The sequence below is a fragment of the Lathyrus oleraceus genome, chromosome 4 (genome assembly GCF_024323335.1).
Source record: "Lathyrus oleraceus cultivar Zhongwan6 chromosome 4, CAAS_Psat_ZW6_1.0, whole genome shotgun sequence".
In the NCBI taxonomy this organism is placed as follows: Eukaryota; Viridiplantae; Streptophyta; class Magnoliopsida; order Fabales; family Fabaceae; genus Lathyrus; species Lathyrus oleraceus.
The window spans coordinates 3,814,316-3,826,270 of NC_066582.1; the positions used below are offsets into that span (position 1 = coordinate 3,814,316).

At 42.0% G+C, this 11,955-nt stretch overlaps 1 non-coding gene across 1 annotated transcript; it reads left to right on the forward strand.

Annotated features, from left to right (window-relative positions):
• The first annotated feature begins 253 nt into the window (after positions 1 to 253).
• Positions 254 to 360, forward strand: LOC127077944 (small nucleolar RNA R71). Its single transcript, XR_007787703.1, has one exon. It is a non-coding gene; the product is annotated as a small nucleolar RNA R71 (small nucleolar RNA).
• The last annotated feature ends 11,595 nt before the right edge of the window (positions 361 to 11,955 follow it).

Below are 11,955 nucleotides of genomic sequence, written 5' to 3' on the forward strand. Positions count from 1 at the left end.
GACCAGAGCATCCACTTTTGCATTAACATGATCAAGGTTACTTATCTCGTACATGCCAGTTTTCGTTTGAGGTTTTTCTACCATTGTTCGTTCGCTTCCCCACTGATAGTGGTTTTGAGCCATGCTTTCGATAAGTTGGTAAGCGTCAACATAAGGTTTGTTCATTAGTGCACCACCTGCGGCAGCATCTATTGTTAACCTCGTGTTGTATAAGAGACCATTATAGAATGTATGAATTACTAACCAGTCCTCTAAACCATGGTGTGGACAAAGTCTCATCATGTCTTTGTATCTTTCCCATGCTTCGAAAAGAGACTCGTTATCTTTCTGTTTAAATCCATTTATCTGGGCTCTTAACATAGCTGTTTTGCTTGGCGGAAAATATCGAGCAAGAAAAACTTTCTTCAACTCGTTCCATGTGGTGACTGAGTTTGAAGGAAGAGATTAAAGCCATCTTCTAGCGTTATCTCTTAATGAGAAAGGAAAAAGACGAAGTCGAATTGCCTCTGAAGTGACACCATTAGCTTTAACAGTATCAGCATATTGGACAAATACGGATAAATGAAGATTAGGATCCTCGGTAGGATTTCCAGAGAATTGGTTCTGTTGCACTGCCTGCAACAGTGAAGGTTTGAGTTCAAAGTTGTTTGCTTCGATTGCGGGTGGAGCAATACTTGAATGCGATTCATCTTGCGATGGAGCGGCGTAATCGCGAAGAGCACGAGCTGGTTCTGCCATCTCGGGTATCGAAGGGAAAATATTTTTGAAATCAGGAAGTTCAACAGGAGGGAGATTGTTTGCAGCACGATATTCCCAAATTCGTCATAAGACTCGGAGATATAGTTCGATATCGTTGATTCGTAAGTAGAATGGCTCGCCTTGTGAGCGAGTGCGTGGCATACAAATCAACGAAAGAAAGAAAAGAGAAAAGAAAAGCCTTAGTCTCTACAGCGTAACAGAAGAGTTACGATATCGACTAAATAAAAGTCCCCGGCAACGGCGCCAAAAACTTGATCGCGACTTTATGAGTCGAATTTGGGGTACAAACTGCAAGTGCACAGTTCTATCGCATAGTTTTAAAAGATATCGATCCCACAGGGACTTATGAATCGATATACCGTTATCTAAGGTTACTTCGTAAAGCTAAGGCAGGTAATACTTTGATTGTTTGGGGGAAAAGCTAAAACTAAAATAAGATCTAAAATAAATATCTAATAAGCGGATATCGGTATGCAGTTCGTCGTAATTAGGGAATCAATTCTTTATTGGTTTCTTGGTTTTAAAATAAATCTTTTCAGTTGACGCTATTGATTAAAAGTTTTATCTCGAACTCTCGCTCTGTTGAATAAACTATGATTTTATATTAACGTAGCTGTCACTTATAGTTAAGTCAAAAACCACTTTTTGAAAACAATAGAATCCGTAGAAACTCTTTTTAAGAAAACACTAATCGTTTAAACACCCTTATCTCAAACTCTCGCTCTGTTGACTTAGGTTATATAATTAAATTCAAATGCTTAACTCTCGTCCTCACATTCAATCTTTAAAAATACTTTTTTAAAAAGATTAGAATTTAATTAACTCTAAAAATTGCTCTCGCCCTGATCTAGAATTAATGTCCAATTTACACTGTCCAGTCAAAACCTCAAACTCTCGCTCTATTGATTTTAACTTCTTTATGTCTTTTACTTTCGTACAAAAACTTTGTTATTAAACCTGTAAATTGATACCGTAAAAAGAGTGATTTTAATTTTAAACTTAATTAAACCAACTTAGTTTTGATTCCTTCATTCCGCTTACTTTACATACCGATACCTAAATAATTTAGCCAGACATACTAAACAGACTTAAATGAATATCATGCATAAACAGATTCATCTCAGGCAAATAATATAAATAAACAGTAAAACAGGGCATATATAAATTCAAACAATAATTAAAGAACCTGAGAAATTAAATAGCAGTCTTGAACACTCCACCACAGGTCGGTTGGATCTGTTCTTGAATTCTTCAATCAGGCAGAAAAATAAAAGCGAAGGAATAAAAAACTAGATTCTAACGTAAGGTTAGATCCGGTAAAAGGTACACAATAGTTTCCGGTGTAGAAACTATTGTGCGAAAAATTAATTAAATGCTAGAAAAGAAAATAGAATTGCAAAAGAAACAATATAAAAATTGTAAAAGTAGTACTGTAAAAATATGCTTAAGCTGCTGGAAAAAGAAAAATGCGAACGGCAAAGAAATTTGGAAAAAAGTGTGGAACCGAGAGCTTTCCAAAAAGCTCTATTTATACTGATACTTATTGCAACCGCTTCCAAGGGTTTTCCGTAAATATAGCCATTACGTTGTAAAAGGGTCAGCGTGAAAGTAGCTTCAACGTGGTCTGTTGCGTTCCTGGTGCCAAAAGTATAGGGGAATGGTGTGACGTCCGTCACACCATGTGTGACGCTCGTAACAGGAGTGTGCTAGGCGTGGCGCTCGTCACAGCCTCTGTGACGCTCGTCACAGGCACAACGCCTGTGCCTTTTGGGCTGGGCTTTGGCTTTTGATATTTGTTTCCAAAAACTTCTTTCTGCACCTCCTTTTCTTCCTTTTTTTACTTGTGCTTCAAATAAACTACCTGAGATAAATAGAAAGGAAATGCCGAGTAATATCGAGTAAAATGAAATAAATTGAAGTAAATAATAATATAATTTAATTGAATTAAGTCCTAGAATGTGATACTATTTCATGTTATCATTGGCTAACCTTGTGTTGTTTTGTAGGTTGATGCCAAGTTATTTGTATTGTGCCCATTGGCTTGTGGCTTGCACATTGTTGCCTAATGCCTTATCTGTCTGATTGTGTGATTGACTGTTGTCTGTCTGTTTGTTTGACTTGTAAACTGATTGGTTTAGATTTTTTCAGGTACCTAAGTTGCTTTGAGTTCTTTTGAACTTGCTTTGCTTTGCTTGGTTGCTTAACCACTGAGGTATAATTCCTTTGACTTCATGTAGTCTGGAAGACCTGTCCTGTTATATGGGCAGGCACCTGTCTGAAGCCCTCCTTAAGAGGCAATGCTTGTGAATGTTTACTTTTGTGCCAAGCAGGAAAAGCCCTCTTATGAGGCAATTGGCAGATAAAAGAGATGTGTAATCCATCTCCCAGGCCAGGGATAAGAGCTGTGAGGTCTTACCCTCACTTCCTATTTCATCTGCTTCACCCTAACTCTCAATGTTAGGGTTAAGAGCTAACCACACCCTTTTCCAGTTGGCTTGTTTGTCGAGGTTGACATGACCCCTTGACTAAAGCCTAGCCTTGTATGAGGCCATCTGTGTGCATATAATGTGTGTGCTTGCTTATTTGTGCTTGTATGTGTTTGCCTGTGCTGTTTAGGATAGCTTGCTTCCTGTGCAAGTTAGGATAGAAACCTCAACATAGGGATGGTATGCATGATAACTTCTAGGCTCGAGTCGTAGTCTCCCTAGTAGTTTGTGTCTTCCTTTGTATCTGGTTAGGATAGAAGTTTTTTCCCTGCGTAGGGGAACTACGTCGCCCTGATCCTCATACCAGATGAGGTACGTAAGCAGGAGATGAGCTGATCTCTCTGGGCGCCCTTTTTCTTTTTCACCCCTTTGTGTGAGTAGGAGTCTGACATAAGTCCAGTGATTGGCAGTTGGTTTCCTGTGTCTTGTTTGCTTGTTGGAGTCTGACATAAGTCCAGCGACTGGCAGTCGGTTTCCTGTGTGTGTGTTTGTTGGTTCGGAGTCTGATGTAAGTCTAGCGATTGGCATTCGGTTTCCATGTTTGCCTGTTTGTGTGGAGTCTGACGTAAGTCCGGCGATTGGCAGTCGGTTTCCTGTGTGGTTTTGTCTGGCGTGCGTTAGCCGAGCTACGAGTGCTCTGATTCTTCTCCGGTCAGAGAAGATACGTATGCATAGGATGCGACATCCTAGCGAGCACGTTTCCCCTGTCCCGAACTACGTCGACTCTGATGTCTGTGCCTGACAGACTACGTAGGCCCAGGATGCGATATCCTGCCGAGTCCCGTTTCTTTTGGTCTCTCTGTGTTTCCTTCCAGCCTTGTGTGCAGTTTGTGATCAGTTTTTAGCAACCTTATCCTTTCTTTTGTGCGTGGATCCCGTCGAGTACGACAGATGCGTAGGGGTGCTAATACCTTCCCTTCGCATAACCGACTCCCGATCCCATCTTTCTCTGGTCGCGAGACCATGTCTTTTCCAGGTTTACCTTGAGCGTTTCCTTTCCCTCTTTTGGGATAAATAACGCACGGTGGCGGCTCTGTTGTTTTCTTTTCCCGCCGGTTTTTCGCGTAATGCGACAGATTGCATGCTCTTTTCGACCAGACTCGTCATGCTCCCCCAGTACACACCCCATAGACCCCTCGAGGACTGTCAAGTACAAGATTAACGGTTGTCCCTCCACATGAGGCATCAGAATCAGAGGCTCCTGCAAATATTCTTTTATTTTTTCAAATGCCTCTTGGCAATCATCATTCCACTTGACTGTTTGATCTTTTCTCAACAACTTGAATATGGGTTCACACGTGGCCGTTAGATGAGATATGAACCGTGAAATGTAGTTCAATCTACCTAAGAAACCACAAACCTCCTTTTCTGTTCTCGGTTCAAGCATTTCTTGTATTACTTTTACTTTGGCAGGATCAACCTCGATTCCTCTTTCGCTTACAATAAACCCCAGCAACTTACCGGACCGCACTCCGAAAGTGCACTTATTCAGATTCAACCTTAATTTGAATTGTCTCAACCGGTCAAACAACTTGGCCAAGTCTACCAGATGCCCCTCTTCTGTTTGGGACTTTGCTATCATGTCATCAACATAACATTCGATCTCATGATGAATCATATCATGAAACAAGGTCACCATAGCTCTTTGATACGTGGCACCGGCATTCTTGAGACCAAATGGCATCACCTTATAGCAAAAAGTGCTCCATGGTGTGATGAACGTTGTTTTCTCCATATCATCTGGCGACATTTTAATTTGATTATAGCCAGAAAAGCCATCCATGAAGGAAAACACTGAGAATTGAGCTGTATTATCTACCAACACATCGATGTGAGGTAACGGGAAATCATCTTTCGGGCTAGCTCTGTTCAAATCCCGGTAGTCCACACACATCCTCACCTTTCCATCCTTCTTCGGCACCGGCACAATGTTCGCGACCCAAGGCGGATAATTAGTGACAGCTAGGAAACCAGCATCCAACTGCTTCTGCACCTCCTCTTTAATTTTCATGGCCATCTCGGGTCGAGTTCTGCGCAACTTCTGCTTTACTGGAGGACAATCTTCTCTCAATGGAAACTTGTGTACAACGATATCGGTATCCAACCCTGGCATATCCTGATAAGACCAGGCGAAGATATCAACATACTCTTTCAACAGTGCTACCATTCTGCTCTTGACATTCACCTCCAAAGCGGCCCCAACCTTTACTTCCTTTCTGACCTCCTCGGTACTCAGATTAACAATATCGACTTGCTCTTCGTGCGATTGAATAACCTTCTCCTCTTGTTTCAACAACCTGGCTAATTCTTCCGGCAGTTCACAATCTTTTTCGCCTTCTTCTTCGGCATGATAGATCGGGTTGTCGAAGTCATATGAGGGTGTAACAGGATTGTTATCAATGAGATCCGGAGAATGATCGCATCTGTATGAATGTTGATTCATGCGTTGCTTTTAAAGTCGGAATGAGACAAATTAAAAGGAAGAAAAATGAAAACAAACATTGCCATTTTTATTTTATTTTAATTAAACTGCAAAAATAAATGAAAAACAGGGAACACCGCTTTTACTGCGAAAAACATCCTTTTATTACTGATGCAAGTATTGCAAAATGAAACACATGAGGTGGCCCTTACAATGAACCATTACGTTTCGGGCAAAACGTATGGCTTTCATGCAAATAGAAATGCAAAATTGAAATATTACTCTTCACGCAGAGTGACAGTGATGATCTTTTCGGCCTCCCAGTTCTGGACCTCCATCCCTGGTACGCACAGTTTTATCCACGAGTCGAGCTCGCAGTCACTGTCAATCTCTTCACCCACCGCACAGACGCGATCTGGATCTAGCATTCCAGCACTGGTGAACGTGAACGGCTGACGACGTCCTCTATTCTGTCCAGACGAGCCTTGGCCCGACTGATAACCGACCCCAAACCTATCTCCTTTCACCGTAATGCCTATCATTCTTCCCCAACCTGGGGTCTCTCCAATCTTCACCACTTCTACAGCCTGTCTATAAGAAGCAATGGATGGGTTTTTCTCTTTCTCAGCAAAAATGGCATTCTCCACCTTAACGGTTTCAAACGCCTGACTCGGTGTTTCAAATATTTCACCGTCCATTTCCACATATTTGAACGATGACAAGTGGCTGACAAAAATATCCTCCTCCCCACAAACTGTTACGACCTGCCCGTCCCAGATATACTTTAACTTCTGGTGCAAAGTCGAAGTTACTGCCCCAGCAGCGTGTATCCATGGCCGCCCCAACAAGCAACTGTATGCCGGCTGAATGTCCATGACATAGAACACAGACTTGAACACCTCGGGCCCAATTTTCACAGGGAGCTCAACTTCCCCAAACACAGCCCTCTTAGAGCCATCAAACGCTCTAACCACCAAATCAGTAGGCCTCAACACCACTCCTTCACAATCCAACTTAGCCAGGGCCTTCTTAGGCAACACATTGAGTGACGAGCCCGTATCAACCAGAACGTGCGAAAGCACTGCTCCTTTACACTCCATCGAAATGTGTAATGCCTTATTGTGATTTCGTCCATCCACAGTAAGATCGAGATCAGTGAAACCCAACCCATGGCTGGCATTGACATTTGACACCACTGTCTCCAACTGATTGACCGTAATCTTCTGCGGGACATAGGCCCTCTTCAAGATTTTTAACAAAGCATCTCTATGGCCTTCTGAGCTCAACAGCAAAGATAAGATTGAAATCTTGGACGGAGTCTGCTGCAAATGATCAACAAGTTTATACTCAGACTTCTTGATAATCCTTAAAAACTCCTCGGCTTCAGCATCAAGCTCATTCTCCGACCCAACAGGCGCCGGTGCCGCTCTAAGAGTACCCTCATTCACCACCTGTTTACCTTTTTCCTTGGCTAAAGCCTCGGCCTTATCTCTCTTTTCTTTTTCTGCATCCCCACTCCTTAACGTGTCAGGCGCAAACAACCTCCCGCTGTGAGTGAAACCACTAAGTCCGGCATTATCCACCTTTGAAACGGTGGTATCACTTGCAGCCTGATCTTCTATCTTTTCTCCATTACAATACACCTCCCCACCATAGTCCCACAGCACATCATCATCATTTTCATATGGAATGGGTCCAGGCACCGTGATGGTAACTGGAGTCGCATCTGCCGGTACTGAGAAGTGGACAGGATCGAAATAAATGGTTATTGTTGAAACATCCTCCTTCTCCAAATCACCTTTCTCAAATCGGAGACTTCCCTCCTCCATCATTCTCTGAATCGTATCCCTCAATGTTTCACACCCATTCGTAGTGACAGTGCAAGCAGCACAATAATTATCACAGCCAGGGAAAACTCCACTCTTCATCAGATGTCTCTTGACCACAGACATTGGAGTCCTTAACTGGTCCACGTCCATCACCCCAATTTTCCTCTTATCCTCCGAAATCACATTCACCCCCATATGACCATGCATCGGCATGGGATTAGCATTAACATTCGGCGTCGGTGCAAAATTGATGGCTTTAGAATCCACCAAATCTTGAACGACATGCTTAAAAGCTTTACAACCCTCAATGCTATGCCCGGGTGCACCAGAATGGAACTCGCACTTGACGTTCTCATCGTTACTTGCAGGCCTCTGATCTGGTCCTACCGGAGCCAACGTCCTCAGCTGAACCAACCCAAGATCCTTCAACCTCTTAAACAAAAAGGCATATGTCACGGGTGGCCTATCAAACTGATGATCTGCCATCCTCCCTTTCACTTGGTACCCAGCTCTCTGTGTCCTCTGTTGAGGTGGCTGCTGTTGCTGTTGTACAGATTGATTACCAGCAGGAATTGTTACTGCAGCAGCATATGGGTGGTAACGATCCCTACCGTGTCCCCTTTGGGCATACACATCACTCGATTCACCCTCCTTCTTGCGCTGTCCATTACCAAAGGGCTTCTTTACTCCAGACGACAGAGCATTTCCCTGTATTTTCCCCATTCTCAGCCAGCTTTCAATCCTCTCCACCTTCTCGGAGATTGCTTTCTGCCCCAAGGCGAACCCTTGCATGACGTTGATCAACTCACTCATCTTCTCTTTCAGCTCGAGAATGTCAGCGTTGGGTGGATCCATCAGTTTGGGTTTGTTGCGTCTGGTAGGGTATTTGTGCGGACGAGCTACGTGCAAAGGAATGATTATGTGTGCGCGAGCAATGATTCCTGAAACAATCAACACGTTAGAAACCGACACCTGCAAAATAGAAGACAAGTTATTATGATTCATGCATGAATGCAATGTCTATCCATATGAGGAACACTTTGTCTTTCGATCCTGGTTTCATCGAGACGGGTAATAATTCGACAACAACATTCTGTCATCAATCCTCTGGTTTTGCCATATAGAACAAATTTTTTTGAGGATGTCTCTCAACCAGGATCTCAATCAAGAATGTGCCCCACATATGGATAAACATGAGTTAGATGTGGATGAATGCAAAATGGGAATGATGCAGATGCATGAATGCAATGCATAATGCCATCCTCCAAGACATCTGAACACCAACTGTACTGGATTCCGGTCTCTGAACTGATCACAACCACCCAAGGGACTAAGTAACCACAAATCCAACTCGGGGTTCCGAAATAAACGGAACGGAGGATACATCACCATCGTCACAGAAAATCTACCGAACGGATATCAACCAGATCATCTGAATAAGTAACCTCAAATCCAACTCAGGGGATCCGAAATAAACGGAACCCGCTCATAAATACCACAGACAGAACTCCGGTGTGTCAGAAATAAATATCCATAAATCCAACTGAACCAAAGTCACCATCACAGAATCGCTAACAGAACCTGCATCTGTAAGAATCAAACCCTCCCCTCATAGGTGAATTCTAATAAGGTCATCCTAAGGCGGATAATGGTCTCGACAATCGGACAAGATACTCAACGGGTTTGCCCTTTCGGGTGTGCCGTGCAGCTCTCATAAGATCATCTAAACCAAAGATCCGGGAAAGAACGGTCACCGAAGTCAACAGCTTAAAAGAGATAACTCAACCATAGTGGAGACTCCACCAGGAAGAGCCCTCTCAAAAGAACCTCATCCGACTATGGTATGTCACGTCGCAACAACATGCTGATCCAACATGTGAGGAGACGTGAGACCACGCTAATCCTAGGTGTATACTCGGGCCTGGGTTTTGGCCCCACTCAGAACACCCACCCCAAATCATAGGAACCACACCTGTCCAGAATCCAACACAGTGATAATATGATGCATGCAAACATATATGCAAATATATACAATCACAGTATAATAATCACAAATGCAATAAATAAGCAGTAAAAGCAACCCAAAACTACCCCAAAAACTACGCTAGAGAGCGCCAGGATTGACTCGCTTAGGGAAGATGGACCAGCAAGAGGTCAACTTCAGTCCCCAGCAGAGTCGCCAGCTGTCGCAACGTGATAACACTGAAATTTACGTATTTTCGACTCCGATTTCACATGCATTCTAGTCGTTTTATTGTCATTTTGTTGTGTTATTACTGTGTTTTCCTTTGTTTTCAGGTTTTTACTTTAACCGGAGCCCCGATCGAGAAAAGGAGTGAAAAAGAGCTAAAAACCCTAAAATTCAGCATTTTGTGCTTATGGCCTACCCCATGGCGGGCGCCACAGACCAAGCCATGACGTGTCCAAGTCCAACTTCCTCAACTCCCACGTTTCCCCACTACATCCACTAAGGCGCCCACTTTGTGCTTGTGGCGGGCGCCATAGCCTTGTGGCGGGCGCCACAAGAAGGAAACGGTTTCCTCTATTTTCAAGTTGAAGGGCATCCAAGTCAATTCCACTTTTTTTATTTGCTTATAAATAGAAACGCGAATTCAATTTTACAATGATCCAAACTTAGAGCAGAGGCAAACTCAGAAGCAACTTTGTTTCACTTAGGCATATATTCAGTATTTTATAGTGGTAATTGTTTCGCATTGGAGTGTTACCACAATTGTGTCATCAAGTCTGTAATCGAGTTTGGAGCACTTTGGAAGGAAGTTAATCCTGCCGCCATTTTCTTTTCCGCATTGCAATTTACTCAGCCCTCCGATTGGAGCAGGTTTTTATTTCTTATCTTTACTTTATTTATTTCCCGCACTCGCTTTTACTTTATTTATTTCCCGCACTCGCTTTTACTTTATTTATTTCCTCGCACTCGCTTTTACTTTATTTATTTCTTCGCACTCACTTTAAATTATTTATTTCCTCGCACTCGATTTACTTTATTTATTTCTCGCACTCGCTTTAAATTATTTATTTCCTCGCACTCGCATTAAATTATTTACTTTCCGCACTCGCACTACTTTTATTTATTTTAATGCACTTTTACTTTACCATGTCTAGCTAAATTTATAAGGCTAGAATGTAAGGATCGTAATTAAACCAGTAATTCGTACAATTGTTCGTAGAAACACTTAAAGGGTTATTTTAACTTTCAACTTAAGTTTTCCCGCACTTCAATTCCGTTGGGTAAGATCGAAAGTCGTCCAACGTCTTTATAAACTTAATTGTTTTTAACTATATCAAAAACAGCGAAAGCGCTTTGTTTAGTTCATTAGGAGTTTTTAACATTAAGAAGAAAAGAGATTTTAAAACTATTTTCGGGCGCGTTTATAAGTTTAGAGTCTGGTTCGTAAGAACCTCTTTTGGTTAAGAAATCCAGGTTATAATACTTTTCAACTTAGTCAAGATACTATATTTCTTAAAAATAGGTTTACTACTCTAACGCAATGCGCGCCTTTTTATAAGTGACAATAAGAGGGTTTGATTAGGGAGTACAACTCGGTTCTGAATACGCGAAAGCGACATTTCCTGTTAAATTAGTTCTTTTCAAAGTAGGAAACACTATCCATAAGTAGTTCTATTAGCAAATACTTGGATTATTAATTGATTACGTGAATTACATTCGACCCTGTCTTTATTAATTTTATTCTATTTCAATACTTTACTTTTCATTGCACACTACAAAACACCTATTTTGATTGCCTTTGATAAACACCATAACGACAGATAACGATAGATTGACACTTGGTCTCTGTGGATTCGATAATCTTTTATATTACTCTGACGCGTTTGTATACTTGCGAAAAGCACGCATCAAGTTTTTGGCACCGTTGCCGGGGACCAATTTCGTCAAATTTCATTTTCCTGTTGTTATATCGTTTAGACTTAGGTTATTTCCCGCCGGTCAATGCGAAGAACTCGCAGTACCGGAAGTTTAAGCTTAGTAAACCCTCTGGCGGAACCTGAACGTTACGCTCGCGCACGTTTATTCTTTCATAGAATTAAGAGAGCTATGGCCGAAGATCAAAACCAAAGACCTCTTAAGGATTTCGCTCAACCATCCAATGAAGAACCTAGTTCTAGTATAGTAAACCCAACCATCCCAACCAATAATTTTGAACTTAAACCATCCCTGTTACAACTAGTGCAACAGAGACAATTCGCGGGTCTCGCTACCGAGAACCCTAACCAACATTTAAAAATATTTCTTCAATTAGCAGATACTTTTAAAAACAATGGAGCTTCTCCTGAGGCAATACGTTTAAGATTATTTCCTTTTCCCCTCAGAGATAAAGCCCTATCATGGTTAGATTCCCTTCCACCCAATTCCATTACGACTTGGGATAACCTTAGAAGAGTTTTTCTTGCTAGATATTTTCCCCCGAGTAAGACCGCT